The 18,424-nt window shown below is 40.7% G+C and overlaps 1 long non-coding RNA gene across 1 annotated transcript; it reads left to right on the forward strand.

Annotated features, from left to right (window-relative positions):
• Positions 1 to 6: 6 nt before the first annotated feature.
• On the forward strand, positions 7 to 9,604 carry LOC106727979. The gene is made up of 3 exons (XR_001364209.1): positions 7 to 321; positions 7,038 to 7,177; positions 9,565 to 9,604. It is a non-coding gene; the product is annotated as an uncharacterized LOC106727979 (long non-coding RNA).
• The last annotated feature ends 8,820 nt before the right edge of the window (positions 9,605 to 18,424 follow it).

Here is an 18,424-nt window from a genome sequence, read left to right on the forward strand (position 1 = left end):
CCTCACCGGCCTCCCCTCCCCTCCCCGGCCTCGCGAGGTCCCGCGACACCGACTGCAGCCGGTCCCCGGAAGAGGCCGGTCCTCCCTCTCCTCAGTCCGGAACGGCTTCCTCTCAGAGCTTTGTCTCACTTCCACTTCTCAGTGCCAGACGCCGCAGCCACCTCCTGTCATCGCCCCTCAAGCCAACATGGCGGCTGCAGCTGCCTGAACGCGAGTCGGGGACTCCGGGAGCTCGCCCCCCACTAGCGGCCGCCGCCCCCGTCCCCCTCGCGGACACCGAGTGCGTCACGACGGAGGCCACCCTGGAGCATCACGGGAAGGGTAGTCCCCCTCGCCCGACTTCGAAGCCACGCCCCTCCTAGTAACAGTTGCTAGGAAAGGAAAGCTAGCTTTTGCCAAGCTGTGACCCAGAAGTTAGGTGTGACCTGGAGAATTATTGTGGGGGGCGGGGGGGGGGGGGGGGGGGGGTGGGCGTGGGGTGCGGGGAGAGATAATTCTGTACAGAGAAGTTCCCTCATGTACAATATACATACAGATTTAAAATATGGTTTACTTCTAAGCAGAATCATTTGTTTTAATGACAGAGAGCTCTCCACATCCTGCAATCTGAAAGCATTTTGTGTAGTGATTTCCTGAGTCTCAACATTACATTTGGAAGATCAGAGGCAATCATTGATTTCCAATGCGGCCCTACAAGTTCAACAGGAACATGGATCTTATTAAGCAGGGAAAATGTTTGAACATGTGTTTCTTGAAGACCCAGGGCCATAGATCTACAATCTAATTAATTGAAATTACCAAAAACTGTAATAGTGAATAGTGCCAAAGCTACATCAGGAAATAGCTACTACAGACTAAGCGAGGATTCACTAGTTTACCAGGCCAGCCTCTAAATTCTATTTAACTCAAAATGTAATTGAAAACCTATATACCTGCAGTGATTAACAAATAGCACCAAATAATACCATTAGTCAAGAGACACATGAAGAATATGTCTACCCCAGATTTAGGAACAAAATGCAGAAAACACAAATGTCTCTCTGAATCCATATTCATATCTCTCTTAGTGCTTTGGCCGCATATTTTAGGAAGGTCAGTCTCAATAACACACATGTGTAAAAATGCCAGCAGACTTAGAGTCTGAAAGCCACCTCTCCAACCTATAGCTATGTGATCTCATCTGTAAGACAGTCTTGCCTACCTTCCACTTTTAAAGTAGAATGAGTTCATGCTGGGAAAATAGATTACTTTGTAAGTAATAATGCATCATTTGGTATGAAGTGTTTCTACTCCTTCATTCAGCAAACAACTGTGCCAGGCACTGCTAGGCATCAGGAGTTTAAAAATGGATAATCCAGGCACTGTGCACAGGGAACTCACTGTCTGACAGCTTGTCATTCCCCATAGCAACCAATCAGGTTTGTCTCATCAGGATAGAAACTCACAGGACATGTAGAGTGCCTGCCTCTTAAGTAGCCTGGTAAGTTCCAAGTACTCCTCCAGCCTACCTCATTCTATGGTGAGTTAGGTTGGTAACCAGGCTAGAGGATAGAGCAAATACCCAGAGAAACCAAAGGACAGAGGAAATAAAGACCCAATCACACCACAATTAGGCTTCAGGACTTTGTCTAAACATTTCTGAGTCTCTAGCTGCATGACTTTCCATGGCCTTGGTACTTGGTTCCTCATTCACCATGTTTAGCAAGCAAAGAGCCCCCTTCCCAGTCCTCCAGAAATAAGGACAGTTGAAAATGCTTCCATTGACCAATGAGTTCAGAAAGAATATTGGAACACAGTTAGAAGGCTCTTGCTTGCAAAGTTAGTCCCCAACCTACCCCTCACACCAACTTTCATCCAATGACTGCCCTGGCCGAGGTTTGTTGGGCCTCCATGCTACTGTAAGTAGGAAGGCAAGGAGCATAACATGGCAGGACTTATGCAAGCTTCAATTCACACCTCTTTTGTGGCTTTCCAAGGGCCACTCGGCAGCACGGTGTAACAACCTCCAAGGGAGCCCAAGACCTTGACATTTCCAACAAGATGTTGCTGTTTGCTGCCAGCTACCTGTGCACTACTAGAAGAGACCACATTTTTCAAAAGTAAAGTCACTGTACCTAGCTGTGTTTCCAATCACTCTTATAAAATGGCTGAGACATTTTTCTCAGTAAAACTTATTGTAACTATTCATTCACTGAATTAGGGCATGAGAGCATTACTGAACACAATGTAGATTCTCTTATCTTTACTCTCTGCCTCCAGACTCAAATGGGTGAGCCAGGAGGCTGCAGAAAGAGCACAGTTGTCCACAGCAGGGAAGAGTAGCATCTTCTTTCTTTTTTAAATCTTTATTGTTGAGAGTATTACAGATGTCCCCTTTTATTCCCCACATTGCCCCTCTCTACCCAGTTCCCACCCTACCCCAGGCCTTCACCACCATATTGTCTGTGTCATTAGGTAATGCATATATGCATATAAGATCATTGGTTAATCTCCTCTAGATCTCCCTTCCTTCTGAGATTTGTCAGTCTGTTCCAAGTTTCCATGACTCTGATTCTATTTTATCTATCAGTTTATATTGTTCATTACATTTCTTATCTATTTATTTTTATTTTTAGATTCAATTGTTGATAGATATGTATTTATTGCCATTTTATTGTTCATATTTTTAAACTTTTTTTCTTCTTTTTTTCCTCTTCTTGAAGAATACCCTTTAACATTTCATATAATACTGATTTGGTGGTGATGAACTTCTTTAGCTTTTTCTTGTCTGCGAAGGGCTTTATCTGGCCTTCAATTATAAATGACTAGAGGCCCAGTGCACAAAATTTGTGCACTGGGGGGGGGGAACCTCAGCCCGGCCTGTACCCTCTCACAGTCTGGGAGCCCCTGCCCACACCGGGGCTCCGCGATGGGTCACCCCAAAGAGGGAGGCCCCTCCTACCTGCCACAGTGCTGCTGCTGGGTAGCCTGGGCCTCCCTCATTGGGGCAATTGATCGCGCTCTACAGAGGGAGGCCCTGCCCACTCATCACAGCCTGCCGGTCAGTGGCCTGGGCCTCCCGCTGTGGGGCAATCATGGGGTGATGGTGGGGTCCCCAACCAATCACATCACACCACCTTGGCTGGCCTGGCGCCAGTGGGTGTAATAGCGTGGTCATTCAGATGGTCATTTCACTGTTCGGCCTTTCGGTCAATTTGCATATTATGCTTTTATTATTATAGATAGCTTTTCTGGATTGAGTAATCTTGGTTGTAGGTCCTTGCTATTCATCACTTTGAATATTTCTTGCCAATCCCTTCTGGCCTGCAAAGTTTCTGCTGAGAAATCAGCTGATAGTTGTATGGGCATTCCCTTTTAGGTAACTAACTGCTTTCTTTGTGCTGCTTTTAAGATTCTCTCTTTGTTTTTAAACGTTGGCATTTTAATTGTGATTTGTCTTGGTGTGGGCCTCTTTGGGTTCCACTTGTTTGGGACTCTCTGTGCTTCCTGGACTTGTAAGTTTATTTCTTTCACCAGGTAGGGGAAATTTTCTGTCATTATTTCTTCAAGTAGGTTTTCAATATCCTGCTCTCTCCCCTCTCCTTCTGGCACCAACATAATGCGAATGTTGGTACACTTAAAGTTGTCCCAGAGGCTCCTTACACTACCTTCATATTTTTGGATTCTTTTTCTTTTTGCTCTTCTGATTGGGTGTTTTACTTTTTAATATATTTTTATTGATTTCAAAGGGAAGGGAGAGATAGAAACATCAATGATGAGAGAGAATCATTGATCAGCTGCCTCCTGCATGCCCTCCACTGGGGATCGAGCCCACAAGCTGGGCATGTGCCCTTGACCAGAACTGAACCCAGGACCCTTCAGTCTGCAGGTCAACGCTCTATCCACTGAGCTAAACCAGCTAGGACTGATTGGGTGTGTTTTTGCTTCTGCATATTCCAAATCATTGATTTGATTCTTATAATCCTCTACTCTACCGTTGATTCCCTGTAAATTATTCTTTATTTCAGTTAGTGTATGCTTAATTTCTGACCCTTTTTCATGTCTTTGAAATTCACACTAAGATCCTCAAAAGTCTCACTAAGTCCCTTGAATAGCCTTATGACCATTTTATCTGGTCATAAATTAAGAGATAAATTAATGACTTAATTTAGCTCTCATTAAGTCCCTTGAATAACCTTATGACCATTGTTTTGAGCTCTGTATCCAGTAGATTGCTTGCACTCATTTCTTTCAGTTGTGACATGTTTCTTTGTCTCCTCATTTTGGCTGCTACCCTGTGTTTGTTTCTATGCCTTAGGTAGAGTTGCTATGTCTCCTGGAATTGGTAGAGTGGCCTTGTGTAGTAGGTGTCCTGTAGGGTCTAGACCAGCCGTGGCCAAACTATGGCCTGCGGGCCGGATCTGGCCCGTTTGAAATGAATAAAACTAAAAAAAAAAAAAAGACCGTACCCTTTTATGTAATGATGTTTACTTTGAATTTATATTAGTTCACACAAACACTCCATCCATGCTTTTGTTCCAGCCCTCTGGTCCAGTTTAAGAACCCATTGTGGCCCTCGAGTCAAAAAGTTTGCCCATCCCTGGTCTAGACTCTAGTGGCTCAGCTTCCCAGTCACCTGGGTTGTGTGCACAGTCTTGATGTAGTTGATTGCTATTGGTGTTGCTGGGAGGAATTGACTCCAGGCAAATTAGCTATGAGGATCAGCTGTGACTACAGTGAAATAGCTGCACACATGCTGTGTAGGAGACATCCCTATGGAGCAGGATTTGCTTCATTGGAGCTGTGGTGCTCACTGAGTCTGACCCTCGAGTGTGTAGCTTGTGGATGTGTAGAGTTGTAATCTAGTATGGCCTGAAGCTGCCCACTGGTACACTGGCTCTGGGATTTCTGGAAGATGCAAAGTCAGCCACTGCCTGGGGCCACCTGGCAGGATCTACAGAGAGATCTGCAGATGGCTGCTACTTATATTGGGCTTGGAAGTGCCCAGGGGAGGCTCAGTTGTGAAGCAAGGCAGGCTGATGCTAGTGCCAGGTCTTGGGCCTTTTATTTGATAGGTTTGGGGCATGTTGATGCCAGCTGCTGCTCGTTTGAGTGATTTTAGCAAAGTCTGAAACCTGAGCCTGGACAGGCCATTCATATGTAAAAGCCACTGCAAACAGCAAAGGGTGAGGCTGCAAATTAGATGGGATGGGATCTCAGGGAATCACCAGGGTGGAGGGGACAGTGTGGGACACATTGATGGAAGCTCATATATGGCTTCCAGTCAACTGTGCAATGGGTGAGGTCCCAGCATAGGAACAATGACTTCTTTGAGCACTCCTATCTGGGAGAAAGCTGTCCCCGATTTCCTGCCTTGATGCTAGACAATCCAATCCCTTCCTGTATGTCCTGGATCCCCCAAAGTCACTGCCTGACTCTGGAGCTCAGAGAAAGCAGACTGTGTAAGTTTGTGCACAGGCCCTTTAAGAGGAACTGCCTGGGTCTCTAGCACCCTCTGTGTCACTCAGTCATAATCCCCACTGTTTTTTACAGCATGAAGTTACTCTTCCCAGCTCTGGGACACTGGGCTGGGAATCTGGTGTGTGGCTGTGACCCCTTGCTTCTCATGGAAGATCTCTGCAGCAAAGAAATCACTCCTGATTATAAAAACATTACAGGCTGGTTTCGGTCCAGCCTGTTCAATGCCTTCACCCTTCCTACCAGTCTCAATGTTCTTTTTTATTTACTTCTCCAGTTATAGGACTTTTATTCAGCCAGATTCAGGCTGTTCTGAATGATGGTTTTCTGTATTTTAGTTGTAATTTTGATGTGGTTGTGGGAGGTGTTGGGTACCTGCATTTAACTACCCACCATCTTGGTTCCCTTTGATCTCTAAATCCAATAGCATCTTCTTAATCCCATTAATCTATTGTCAGCATCAATCTAAAGGAAGCAAATGACTCAGCATTTTTGTATTAGGAAAAGCAACTTCACAGGAAATCAAAAGACCTGGGTCTTACGAATCAGCTGTGTGACCTTTGCCAACACACAACCTCCCTGAGCCTCCATTCTTTTATCTGAGGAGTTGAACTAAATCTCTAAAGTCACTTCTAAGTCTCTGAGTGTCAAGTCCCAGAAGACTATCACATGACAACCATGGCCTGTTACAAATATCTCCCCCCAAGTGACTACTATGACTATATGGGTGTTGTGTGTGTGTGTGTGTGAGTGTGTGTTTGAGGGGGAGGGATGAAATTATTCTAAAATTAGATTTTTTAAAAAAATATATTTTATTGATTTTTTACAGAGAGGAAGGGAGAGAGAGATAGAGAGTTAGAAACATTGATCAGCTGCCTCCTGCACATCTCCCACCGGGGATGTGCCCACAACCCAGGTACATGCCCTTGACCGGAATCGAACCTGGGACCCCCCAGTCCGCAGGCCGATGCTCTATCCACTGAGCCAAACCGGTTTCGGCTAAAATTAGATTTTGATGATGGTTGCACAATTCTATAAATATACTGAAAACCATTGACTTGAACATGCTAAATGGGTGAATTTATTTTTTATTTTTGAAATTATGGTAAAATATGCATAATATAAAATTTACTATCTTGTATGTTCTTAGGTGCACAATTCAATGGCATGGTCAGGAAGAGAGAACAGGTGGGCCAAAACCTAGACTAGAGGGAAAGAGTACAGGGAGGGGAAGTGGCTGAAATTCAGAATGCTGCATGGGAGTGGGGCAGGAGTAGGATAAGAAAAGGTCAGGAGAGAGAAACTAGAGGCCAATCACTAAGGACTTTGCAATTTAGGTTTTGCAAATTAGTTTGGATTTACTCTGACAGCAAATGGAAGCCACTAAAAGGTTTTAAACTGGGGAATGTTGTGATAAGATTTGTTTTGATAGAAGGATGGAAAACGGTCTCTGAATTCCAACAGTATATTTTGTCTATATTTTGGGAGTTAGTTGTCATCTGTACAACCTTAGATTCAGATAATTTAAAAGTGCTTCAGGGGTCTTGGAGATGATCAAATCCCAAATATTCATTTTACAGATCAGGCAGCTACCAGTTTAATAGGAGATCAAGCTGACTCCTAATACAGAGCTCGTCCCACTATCTCCTCTCCTACCAACAAACTTCTACAAAACCAAGGAGGACTATTAATCACTCTACTGCATAATATATTCAACCCAGTATGTATTTTCTCTTTTATTTTTAAAGTAAAAAGTAATATCAATGATATAGAAATTCTAGAATCTAAACTTGCTGTCATGGCCATGGAGTTTTAAGGGTCTTTGTATCCCCAAAGCTTAGCATAGTGAATTAATAACACCCAAGAAACCTTGCCAATAGTGCATTATAGAGATGAATCTTTTAAAGTTTTTCCCAGTTCTGTGATTCTGTAAAGTCAGGAATTATCTTTCATTATTATGTTCAGATCTAGAAGTGTGTTTCATGAGCACAAAAATGATATTCAAGGCTTCGCACATTTGTTTTCCCATGACTAAATTAAGGAATGGAAAAGAAAACTATTTTTATGTGAAAAGGAGTTCATTTTTGAAAAAAATAAGAGTTATATTTTTAATGGTAACAAGTTTTAAGCAATTTTTGTGTGTGCAAATATTCAACAATGGACGTTGTGCAATTTAAATTGATAGGCCATCAGGAAAGTAATAACTTTTGTGTTTGCCTCTTGCTGGCATCCCATAATGCCTTCCTTCATGACCTGACCCCACTTTTGCTGACACTTTTGAATCAGCCAATGCTCAAGCTGGAAGGAATTTACACATGATGTCATCTCCCTCTTTTTGAACAAATGAGGAAATAGAAACTTCTTCAGAAACAGCCACTTTTCTCTGTAATTTTCAAGTGTACATGAGAATGAGTTGCATCTAAAATGTTCTAAGAAACAAAAAGACAGAATTATTCCTACTGGCTTTATGAAATTGTTGAATTATTACATAATTTTATCTTAAAAATGACAAATCTCCCAAATAAATATACAGTGGGGCTTTGACTTACGAGTGTTCCGATTAACGAGTTTTTTGAGATACCAGCTGTCTCTCCGCCGATTTTTTGCATTGAGTTGATAGAGTAATTTGAGTTAACGAGCTCCTTAACAAGCTCGGTCTCAGAACGAATTAAACTCATAAATCAAGGCCCCACTGTATATATTGTATTATCAAATTGATATCCTAAAACACAATCAATATTCTTGGTTTTTATTGTCTCACCATAATAGGGTTAGTCAATGAAAGAAAAAAAATTTGAATACCCAGAGTAATAAAATTCAACCCAATTAAATAAAAAAAACCCACACACAATTATATAAGCATTATATAAGTGGAGGCAAAAGAATTCTCCTTAACACTAATCTTGTGGCATGAACTATAAATTCTGTTTCTTCAACCTTAATAACCTTCACCATAGTCATTTTTATACTAGTTTTTTTTATTGATTGATTGATCCATCATTACTTCACATTGTTCAAATTGTGTTTTTCTATTCACCAAGGGACTAACTTTACTGTTTATCAATAAACATATTATGCATTATATTAACATTTAAGAGCCGAATAAGGAATCAAGGAGAGATTTCTCCAAAACCTTGTGCTTGCTCTTGAAGCCTTGCAATGTTTCACATTGACAGGGAAGTCACCACAGTTGGAGAGTGGCTTCTGTTGATGCTGATTCAGTACTTAAGCCAGGCCTTATTGGGCAACTGCCTATATGGTTGAATTTCATGGCCTTGTTCCCTAAACTGAATAATCCAGTTAGCTGTTGCCTTCTCCAGCATGCCTGTTAGAGATTTCACAGGGGAGCTGCCTAACAGTCTCGTAAGGGGAACAGCAGGAAGAGAGCCAACTGCTCTGTTTGCCTGGGCATCTAGTCCACCATGCTAGGAGCTTTCAGATCAGATTACTGTATCATCTTTTGTGGGGGGACTCAGACATGATTAATTTATCACAATGACAAACTTTGACTTAAAAGAGAAAACCTGAAATGAACTTAAATCAACAGATTCTAGTGAAAGAGAAGGGGAGGGGAATACCATATTAGTTATGAATGTGGGCCCTGGATTTAAATTACTATATGAGTAAAACTGGATGACTTACTCAATTTTCTCATAAAAAAAAACCTCAGAAAAGTTGAGTATATTTAGAATATTACACTAAAATATACACATTTAAAACAAAACTCTTTCTTGCACAAAATAAGCTCTCAATAATAAGCTACTATTATAATTATCATAATGAAGTGGGATACAGTTGTGGATGCTTCGCCTGTTACTTGTGTAGGTCTGTCTCACACTATTTTCCTGCTATGCTAACATTTTCATATGTGATAGTGACAGGACTAAACCAGCTTCTCTTCAGGCATGTGTTTTCAGCTATTTGTTTATGCTCAGCTCAAATCTTTCTCCATTCTTCTGCCTTTTTTATGGAGACCAAAGGAACCATGTTTATGCAAAGGTTGTAGAATTTATGAAAAGGTTGTTCGCCTCATGGCTAATAACGTAAAGTGAATTGAACATGGAATTTGAACTCTAAACTGTGACCTCATGGCCTCTTACTTCACAGAGAAAAGGAATAACCTGGGTATGTGCCCTGACCTGGAATTGAACCTGCCACCTTCTGGTATATGGGACAGCACTCCAACCAACTGAGCCATACCGGCCAAAAAAGGAGTCAAGTAAGATATCTCACAAATTTGTATCCAGTCCCTAACTCATTAGCCTCCACACTTATTTTTATCTCATCACCCTCCTGCTTTAGGGGAAGCCCTAGCAACCTCCTTCCAAGATTCAGCTCTCTTACCTGCCTAGGAGCCACTCCTTCTGTCTCAGAACCTTGTTGCAACAAACACTGTCCTTCTCTCTCTTACTTCTTCTGCCTCTCCTGTCCCGAAGTTCTTCTATTTAGGGTGACCATATAATATGCCGTCCTAACCAGGAAAAGTCAAAGGAAAAGGAGCACTATAAATAATTCCTCAGCCCTAGCCAGTGTTGCCTAATGGATAGAGTGTTGGCCTATGGACCAAAGGGTCCCCGGTTCCTTTCTGGTCAAGAGCACATACCTTGGTTACAGGCTCCTCCCCAGCCTGGGCCTGGTTGGGGCTCCTGTAGGAGGCATCCAAGTGGTGTATCTCTCTCACATCAATGTTTTCCTCTCTCTTCCACTCTCCCTAAAAAATCAATGGAAAAATATCATCAGGCGAGGATTAACAAAAAAATAAAAAATAAATAATTCCTCAGAAAAGCTGGGATGACCCCAGGCAAATTTCTCTTTATTATGAAAATATGTCAAATCACTCCCATATTTTAAAACAACAAACAAAAATACGGGCTCATTTCTCAGTGCTCTTTTCTATCTCTTACCCCGTCTTGTTTCTCCCTCAACATCAGCTTCTTTAAAGTATAGGGGACCATGTCCCATAAAATCCATTTAACCTCCACTCAGGACTCTGCATAAGGCTGTGCTGGTTGTATACCTCACAGCTCCAGAGGAGTGACTCCTGTCATAATTGGAGTTGTGCGATGCACAATTATCCCAACCACACATGGATGAGTGGATAGGGAAGCCTTACCCACTCTGTCCCTCACACTTCACTCAAACTCTTAAGCTAAGATTTTTAACTGCCAAATGCCATGGACACATTTTAAGCCTGGTCATCCTCGATCAATTCTCAGAGTCCTTGGCACTACTGGCCACTCTCTTGCTCTTGGATAGGTCTGGAGTCAGACCTCATGGGATTGGATTCCAACTCCACCACTCATAGCATTGTGAGCAAGTTTACTTAATCTGTGTAAATTGGGAGCATCTCAAGTGTAAAATATGGTTAATAATAGTAACTTCTCCATGGAGTTGTTGTCAGGGCCTAATGAAATAGTTGCAAAACACTTAGCACAATGCCTAATAGACATGTCACTCTAGAAATGCTCACTATCATTATATTTTTTAAAAAACTGCTTCTACAATATCTCTCTTTCCAAGTTTTCCAACTACCTCTTTGCTTCCTTTCCATCTTTTTCACTAGCTTCTATACTACATCTGATTCTTAATTATTGATTTTATCCTGTTTCCTTACCTAGGTATACTTTCTATCTCAGGGGATGATTGAAAACATTTAATAAAAAACTATATATGCAAAAGAACTTTGTAACCTCTAAATCCCTCTATAAACATGAGGTGTTCCTAACAAAGTTTAATATCTTACCTGCTCCCTCCAACAGTGCTTCTCTGCCTGACTGCTCATTAAAATTCCCTGGAGGGAAGGGAATAAAGAATACCAATGGCTCTTCTTTCTCTCACCTTTGCTCTCCTCTCTGCTCTACACACCCTCTACTCCAGTGGCTTCAAATGCCCTACTGAACTGATGGTGTTCACTTTTATATCTCAAATATAGACTGCTTCCCAGGACTCCAGCTCCATCCATCCCAGCAGTCCTGTTAGACCTCTCTTCTGGAATGTCTCACAGCAACTCCAAAGTTAACTCATTACCAACCAAAGCACCACGTGCTTCTCCACCAAACCTCCTCCCCTCCCATGTTGTGCCTCCTTCTCCCCATGACCTATCCTTGACTTTTCCCTAATCCCTCACTCAATACCCAAGCCCTACTGATTCTACCCTCTTAGTGTTTTTTTAAACCATCACCCACATTTCTGCCCCCATTCCTACAACCTTAGTTCATCTCTTCACAAGTTTTCCTGGAACCAACTGCCACCCAGTTAGCCTCCCCACATCTAGGCTCATACTCCATAATAAAATCCGAATATCAGAGGTTCCAACACACCAGTGCACGATGAGTTCTCAGAGATCTATGAAAAAGTGTTAAAAATAATGTTCTGAATTTTCATAAAGCAATTTCTCCCCCAATGTAAATGTTCACCCTTTGGAGAGAATGTTCTTCCTGCTTTTATGGTGTTAAAATAATTGCTTTTGAAGCAGTTGATAGTAGGTCATCATCAATATTTTTTCTTTTTTACAAATTAGCCTTCTATATTTGTCTCCAAATATTCTTAATTTTTTTTGTATCAAACTGTATACTTTAAATTAGCAGTTTATTATGCATTAACTCTACCTGAATAAAGTTTAAAAAATGTTTTTCAGGTCATGAAATCTGAAAGCTTATTACATCTATTCTGCACTGTTTCTAGAAGACTCTTTCTAAGATGTATAAATGAATCACGTTGTTCTAATCATCATCAGAGTTAAAAGCAATTGCACACTTTTATGTGTCTAGCACAGGGCACAATAATTTTGCATCACAACAAACATGTGAGGTGGTGGGTTCTATGCCTGTTTTAGAGATGGCACAGGTAGCAGGTCATATAGCTTGTAAGTAGTGGAACTGGGACTTGGACCTAGGTTTCACTCACTCAGAAGCCACTGATTGATCATCACCAGTATATTTTTTGTCTCCTTGCTTAAAAATCTCTCAATTATACCCCCAATACTTTAGTTTGTCTCACTTGGTATTTGACCTGTGCCTTCTCTCACTTATTTTTTTAACCTGTTTTCACCCTTAAATGCTTGCTTTAGTTACAACAAAAAACTTGCAAACCTGAGAATTTGGTAAGTTCTTTCTGGCATCCATGCCTTTGTATGAGCTTGTCCTCCCACCTGGTGTCTCTTTTTCCTGAGTCATCACCTGGCTAGTGCTACTGATCCTTAGAAACTCGTGTCCTCCCAAAGTAGTCGGTGACCCCACCCAAACAATCATAGTGTCAGCTTCAGAGGGACCAGTGGACATGGGAACAGCCATGTGTATCATTGGAATGATACTTCTTTGGTAGATATATACTCTGCTTTTGCCTCCATTTGCATACTCTGTGTCAGACACCTGGTGAGTGCACAGATAAGACAGGAAAGGCCCAGCTCTCGTGTAGCTTGTATTTTCGTTGGGAAGATGGCACATAAACTCCACAATTAAAGAAATGAATATACAAGATCATTTTACATTGTCATAAATCTTTAAAGGAAATAAAACTAAAATGGAGTAATAAAATAAAAAGTGAAGGGGCAGGGGGCTGGAGGCAGCTCTAGAATGAATGGTTAGAGAAGTATTGGAAAAGAAGGCATTTGAGCTGAGACCTGAGTGAAAAAAGGGAGTCAGCCTAGTGAAGAGCTAGGGGACAGATGGTTCCAGGTTCTTCTCACTTAAAGGACGTTTCATGCACAAATGTCTAAAATCTTAACCTTACCTGGCATGTTATCAGAGTCCAGTACATAGTAGTTGCTCAATAAATGCTGAGTTGTTAAACTGAAGAAACTGGGAAGGCTCCAGAGCTGGACTCTGCATCTTTTAGGAGTCTCCTAGCATTCTCTGTTGGGAAAATATTGCTTTGCAAGATTCCTCTAATTGTCTTGGGTAAGCCAGGAAAATAGAGCCAGTGGGGATTTTCATGTTTCTGACTTGTAGACACAACTGTTAACTAGCTCCTGGATATGAGCCCCTCTGGTGGTTTCAAAATTCTATGGATATGTGGGGAGGGATTTTCTATTTTGTCTTTGTGGCTAAGATTTTGTGACGTGTTCCTCTGTATGTTTCCTACTGTTTATTTTTCCTCTGTCACTTTTCCATCCCTGATCTTATGCCCAAGTGACATTAATGTAGGAATATACGTGTTTCTGTGAGATCAAGATCCTGTGGAAGAGAAAGTACAGTAATCTTATTACATCTGGTAAAGTCCCAGAGAACATTTCACAATTTCGTTTAGTGGAATTTTTGTCTTGCCATCTATCTTTAAACACAAATACTCAGATTGAGTGTGAAAATGAAAACACAGATGAGTTCTAAACCAGCTTCAAAGTTGAGAAAATAGGTTACTTCCTAATCAAAGAGAATCTAAGATGAGGGATTTACCCCAAATGCTTTATTTTGTAAAACTTCAAAAACACTCCAGAAATTTGAACAAAGATGTACTTGATTTTCTCAACATACAGGTGGTAGTCTGAAGATTTGAATGGTGATCCCCAGCAATTTCCATTTTTCATGATTTTTTCAGCAAAGTTGTCTTTTCCCTAAATCCTAGGGAGCTCAGAACACACTTCATCCAAAATACTTTGACGTGCTACATAGAATACAGGTCAAACATAAACGGAAGAGAAATGGAAGAGACAGAGGCAGTACACCCAGACATAGAGTTTGCCAAACAGTAAGTGAATGGAAAAACAGGACCAGTCAACACAGATGCCATGCCCAGGGCAAGAGGCAGAGGATGGCAGCACCCCCCTGATGGGTTCCTGCTTCTTCCCGAGGAGGAGTCCAGGGCAAGTGTCCTTGACCCTTTCTATGTCCTCCTAGCACTCAACTTTTGCATTTGTAAATTATTCCTGGGCTGTTTAGCTAACTTTCCCAAGGGGGATTCAGCAATTACAAAATCATGGACATGAATGGATTTGTGAAGCTCTTGTAAGTTTTCAGACTGCGTATGGCTTTAATCAAGTAGCACCAGGGGCAAAGAATATGGAATTTTCTGGTGACTTCCGTGTGTTAGGCATCATAGGGCTTTCTATACTTTGCTTTATGCAATCTTTAAGACAACTCATGAGGTTATATTATGTCCAAGATTACAGAGGCAGAAAAGAGCTCATGAGTTAGATAGAACATAAGTGTCACCCTTCTTAGCTCATGCATATACACTTTTCTTTCCAAAATAGCAAAAACAGATAAGTAACTTTAGAAACCTAGAAATAAGTATTGGCTTAAAATGCTGGTCCTAGAGTTTACTTTCTTTTAAAGGTATAATTTTCTCATCAAATCCACTCTTGGGTTTGTCTTATTCTTGGAAGGGTGTTCCTACTTTCTGTGCAAATATAATTACAGGTAGCTCTGCATCATGAAATAGTAAAATAAATAAAAATAAAAATTTACCATTTATTTAAAAGCAACTCACACCACTAACATTATTGGTATAAAACGATGATAAGCTTAAGTACATGTCCTGATGCTATGAAATTCTTGGTGGCCTGAACGGGTCTTGTGACTTTTTATTCTTCTTTTTCTTGCAAGTTTCATCCTGTTAGGATGGAAGCACGTGGCGCAAAGCTCATTTTTTAAAGATGTACTTGTCAAATTTTAAATTCAAATTTTCTTTCAGGAGGCACGTTAGACAAAGTGAAGGGTGAGTGCTGGAAGCTTGAATGAGCTTTACCCCCAACCTGGAGGTTCTTTGGAGCTGATACCATATGGCCATTAAATTAACAGACCAGTTTACTCTGAATAAGTTGATTCCTTTGGAATATATAAAACAATTATAAAACTATTTGGGGGAGGGTTTTGCTGTCATTGGAGGTGTTTTTTCCTTCCAAATACTGTATTTAAACCCCAATTATACTTGAGATTGTGCGTGTTCTTTTCACATGTGCATGTGCTATTTTGTCCTAGTTCCTGTGGCAAATCAAATATGTGAAGTCTCCAGTTTACGAAGAAATTGAATTTGCAATGATTCTTATGAGGCTAAGTGTAAAATTATAATTCTTGATTATCAATCGTCGGTACCTTTATTTTGAGGAGTGTGCTGTGGTTCTCAGAACAGCTGCCTGGTGAAACCCATGCTTTAGTGGGTTGGTTTGTCTTTAACCTGGCTCCCTCTTTACCCTTTATTGATAGTACCATGGGTATGTTTGTTTTCATTCTGTAAAAATTTTTTGTTAACTGTAAGATATGACAAAGCTTTCACATCAAGGGACCTACATTTGGAACAGATCATTCTTAATGGACAATTCCCCATGGATTATCTAGCTAAAGCAGATAGTTTCCTTTCAGCCTTTGCTTTCATCTCAACTAACCTGACTGGTGGTGGGTCTGGAATTCACTTGACCCACACAGACAAGTAAAGAAAAATATGGTCCTGAGAGAAAGGTGACATTTTGAGGTCTTGTTCAGCCAACATTTTCTAGTGCCTCATAAAATCTGAGAGACTTGGAGTGGCAAAATACATAAGGGTTAATCCAGGAGGTTTCCAGCTTGGGTTTCTTCATGCCAGGGATCTGAAAAGATGGTGATGGGGCAGAGAGGAGGAAGAACTCCTTGAGATACTTTCAACACTTTAAAAAGGTTAATAGAAATTGTATATTTATGACTGATGAGCTGCTCATGGGACTCAAATGTCAGATTTATTATATTTGGACTAGAAGGTGATGACATTAACTATCTCATGGGAGAATCTATTTAATAAAAACTATTAATAAATTAGAATCTATTAATAAGTGCAGTTTAGGAGATAAAAATCTTTCAGAGAAATGGAATAGATTGGGAAAAGGTAATAAAAATTATGCAAAACCACTGACTGATCATTGCTTTATGCAAACACTTAGCACTTCCCCTGAAATGACATGGTGGTAGCATCAGGGCTGTGAGCAAAAGACAAAGTCCTGCTCTTGTGATAATGAAATTTTAGTATGGGCAGACAAATATAAATGGGTAAGCAAAAGAAGCAAATAAATAATTGTGTTCCTCTCAAAATTTCAATGTTGAAGTCCTAACCCTATCAGAATGTGGACTGTATTTGGAGAGAGGACCCTTTACAGAAGTAAGTTAAAAATGGGGCCATTAGAGTGGGGCCCCATTGTAATCTGACTGGTGACTTCCTAAGAAGAAATTAGAACATACAGAGAGATAGCAGGGATGTTTGCATAGTAGGATGGCCATGTGAGGAGGCAGCCAACTACAAGCCAAGAAAAGAGGCCTCAGAAGAAACCAAACCTGTCCACACCTTGATCTTGGACATCCAGCCTCAAGAACTGTGAAAAAATTAATTTCTGTTGATGATATATTTAAGTCAAATCATTATATTGTATACCTTAAACTTATATAATGCTGTACATCTCAATAAAACCAGAAAAAGTAATGTCTGTTGTTTAAGCCACCCAGTCTTTGGTACTAATTATGGCAACCCATAAAACTAATATAACAACTAATTATATATATATGTATATATATGACTTCATATATATATATGAAGCCAATTCAGATTGCATTAAGAGCTAGGAATAAAATGACACAGGGAGATGGAACTAAGTGATAGGAAGGGAGGTTAGCTCAGTTGAGAAGGCCTCTCTGAAGAAAAACATTTGTGTTCAGTCCTAATGGCAAGAAGAAAAACAACATAAAGAGTAGAGGGAAAAGTGAAAGCCAGACTCTGGACTTTGGTCAAGTTACTAAGAGGCCTCTTGGGGGGAGGGTTCACTCAGCTATGTTCTTTCCTAGTCAAGATTGCTGATGCTCCCAACCTCATTGTGTAGCCTTGCAGAATTCAACGTGCTTGCAAAGCACTATGGTCACTTTGCCTAGCAAAATATTATCATTTTACGTAATATTTGTGAATGGTAATTATATTTGAAAACATTTAGTCTTAAAAAATATCTGTGATGAAATCAAACAAAAAAAATAAAAATAATAAAAGAGTAGAGGTGCCGAAACCGGTTTGGCTCAGTGGATAGAGCATCGGCCTTCGGACTTCCCAACCTCATTGTGTAGCCTTGCAGAATTCAACGTGCTTGCAAAGCACTATGGTCACTTTGCCTAGCAAAATATTATCATTTTACGTAATATTTGTGAATGGTAATTATATTTGAAAACATTTAGTCTTAAAATATATCTGTGATGAAATCAAACAAAAAAATAAAAATAATAAAAGAGTAGAGGTAAGAGTTGTCCAAGCAGAGGGACCAGCAAGTGGCAAGACCCTGAGATGGAGCCAGGCTTGGTGAGATGAAGAGACAAAGAGAAGATTGCTGGAGCTTGAGCTTGGTATACATGGGAGAGCTGGCAGAGGATGAAATCAGAGAAGCCAGATATAAGTAGTTTGTGTAGGTTTTTGGAAGTCCAGCAAAGAGTGTGGCTTGATGTTAATGCAGGGGGAACATGGAGGATTTAAGCAAAACATTGTCAACATTTCACTTAAGTTTTATATAAATCCCTCTAGCTCCTATATGGAGAACTGGGTCTTGTGTTAGATAGAGGCTTGAGGAGAAGCAGGGAGATACATTTGGAGATTTTTACCGTAAACTAGGTAAGAAGAATTGATGAGTCTGGATATGTTTTAAGGTAGAGTCGACAGGACTAGCCAAAATGACCCCCTACAGCAACCACAGAAGTCATATAAGGGAAAGGATTACAAAAAAGACAGTGATAATAATCCAGGGACAAACTTACATGCCAAAATGTTCTAAGGAGCTTCAACAGTGGCAATAAGGAATGTCAGTTTAATCAGTGTTGCTGCTTGTGGCAGCCGTGTCCTGGAGTATGCTGCCACAGCACACACCTCCGTGTCCTTGCTTTTATCTCCTAAGAGCTTGAAATTCTTCTTTCTGTCCTTGGCCAAAAATCTATCATCCTCACTGTATTTTTCTTCCTGGGAGGTCATCATCATCATGCCAGCAATACTAGTGCACACGCAGGCCAGTCTTTGCCAAGTGTGGTGATGGAAACAA

The sequence above is a fragment of the Myotis brandtii genome, unplaced genomic scaffold (assembly GCF_000412655.1).
Source record: "Myotis brandtii unplaced genomic scaffold, ASM41265v1 scaffold513, whole genome shotgun sequence".
NCBI classification, from domain to species: Eukaryota; Metazoa; Chordata; class Mammalia; order Chiroptera; family Vespertilionidae; genus Myotis; species Myotis brandtii.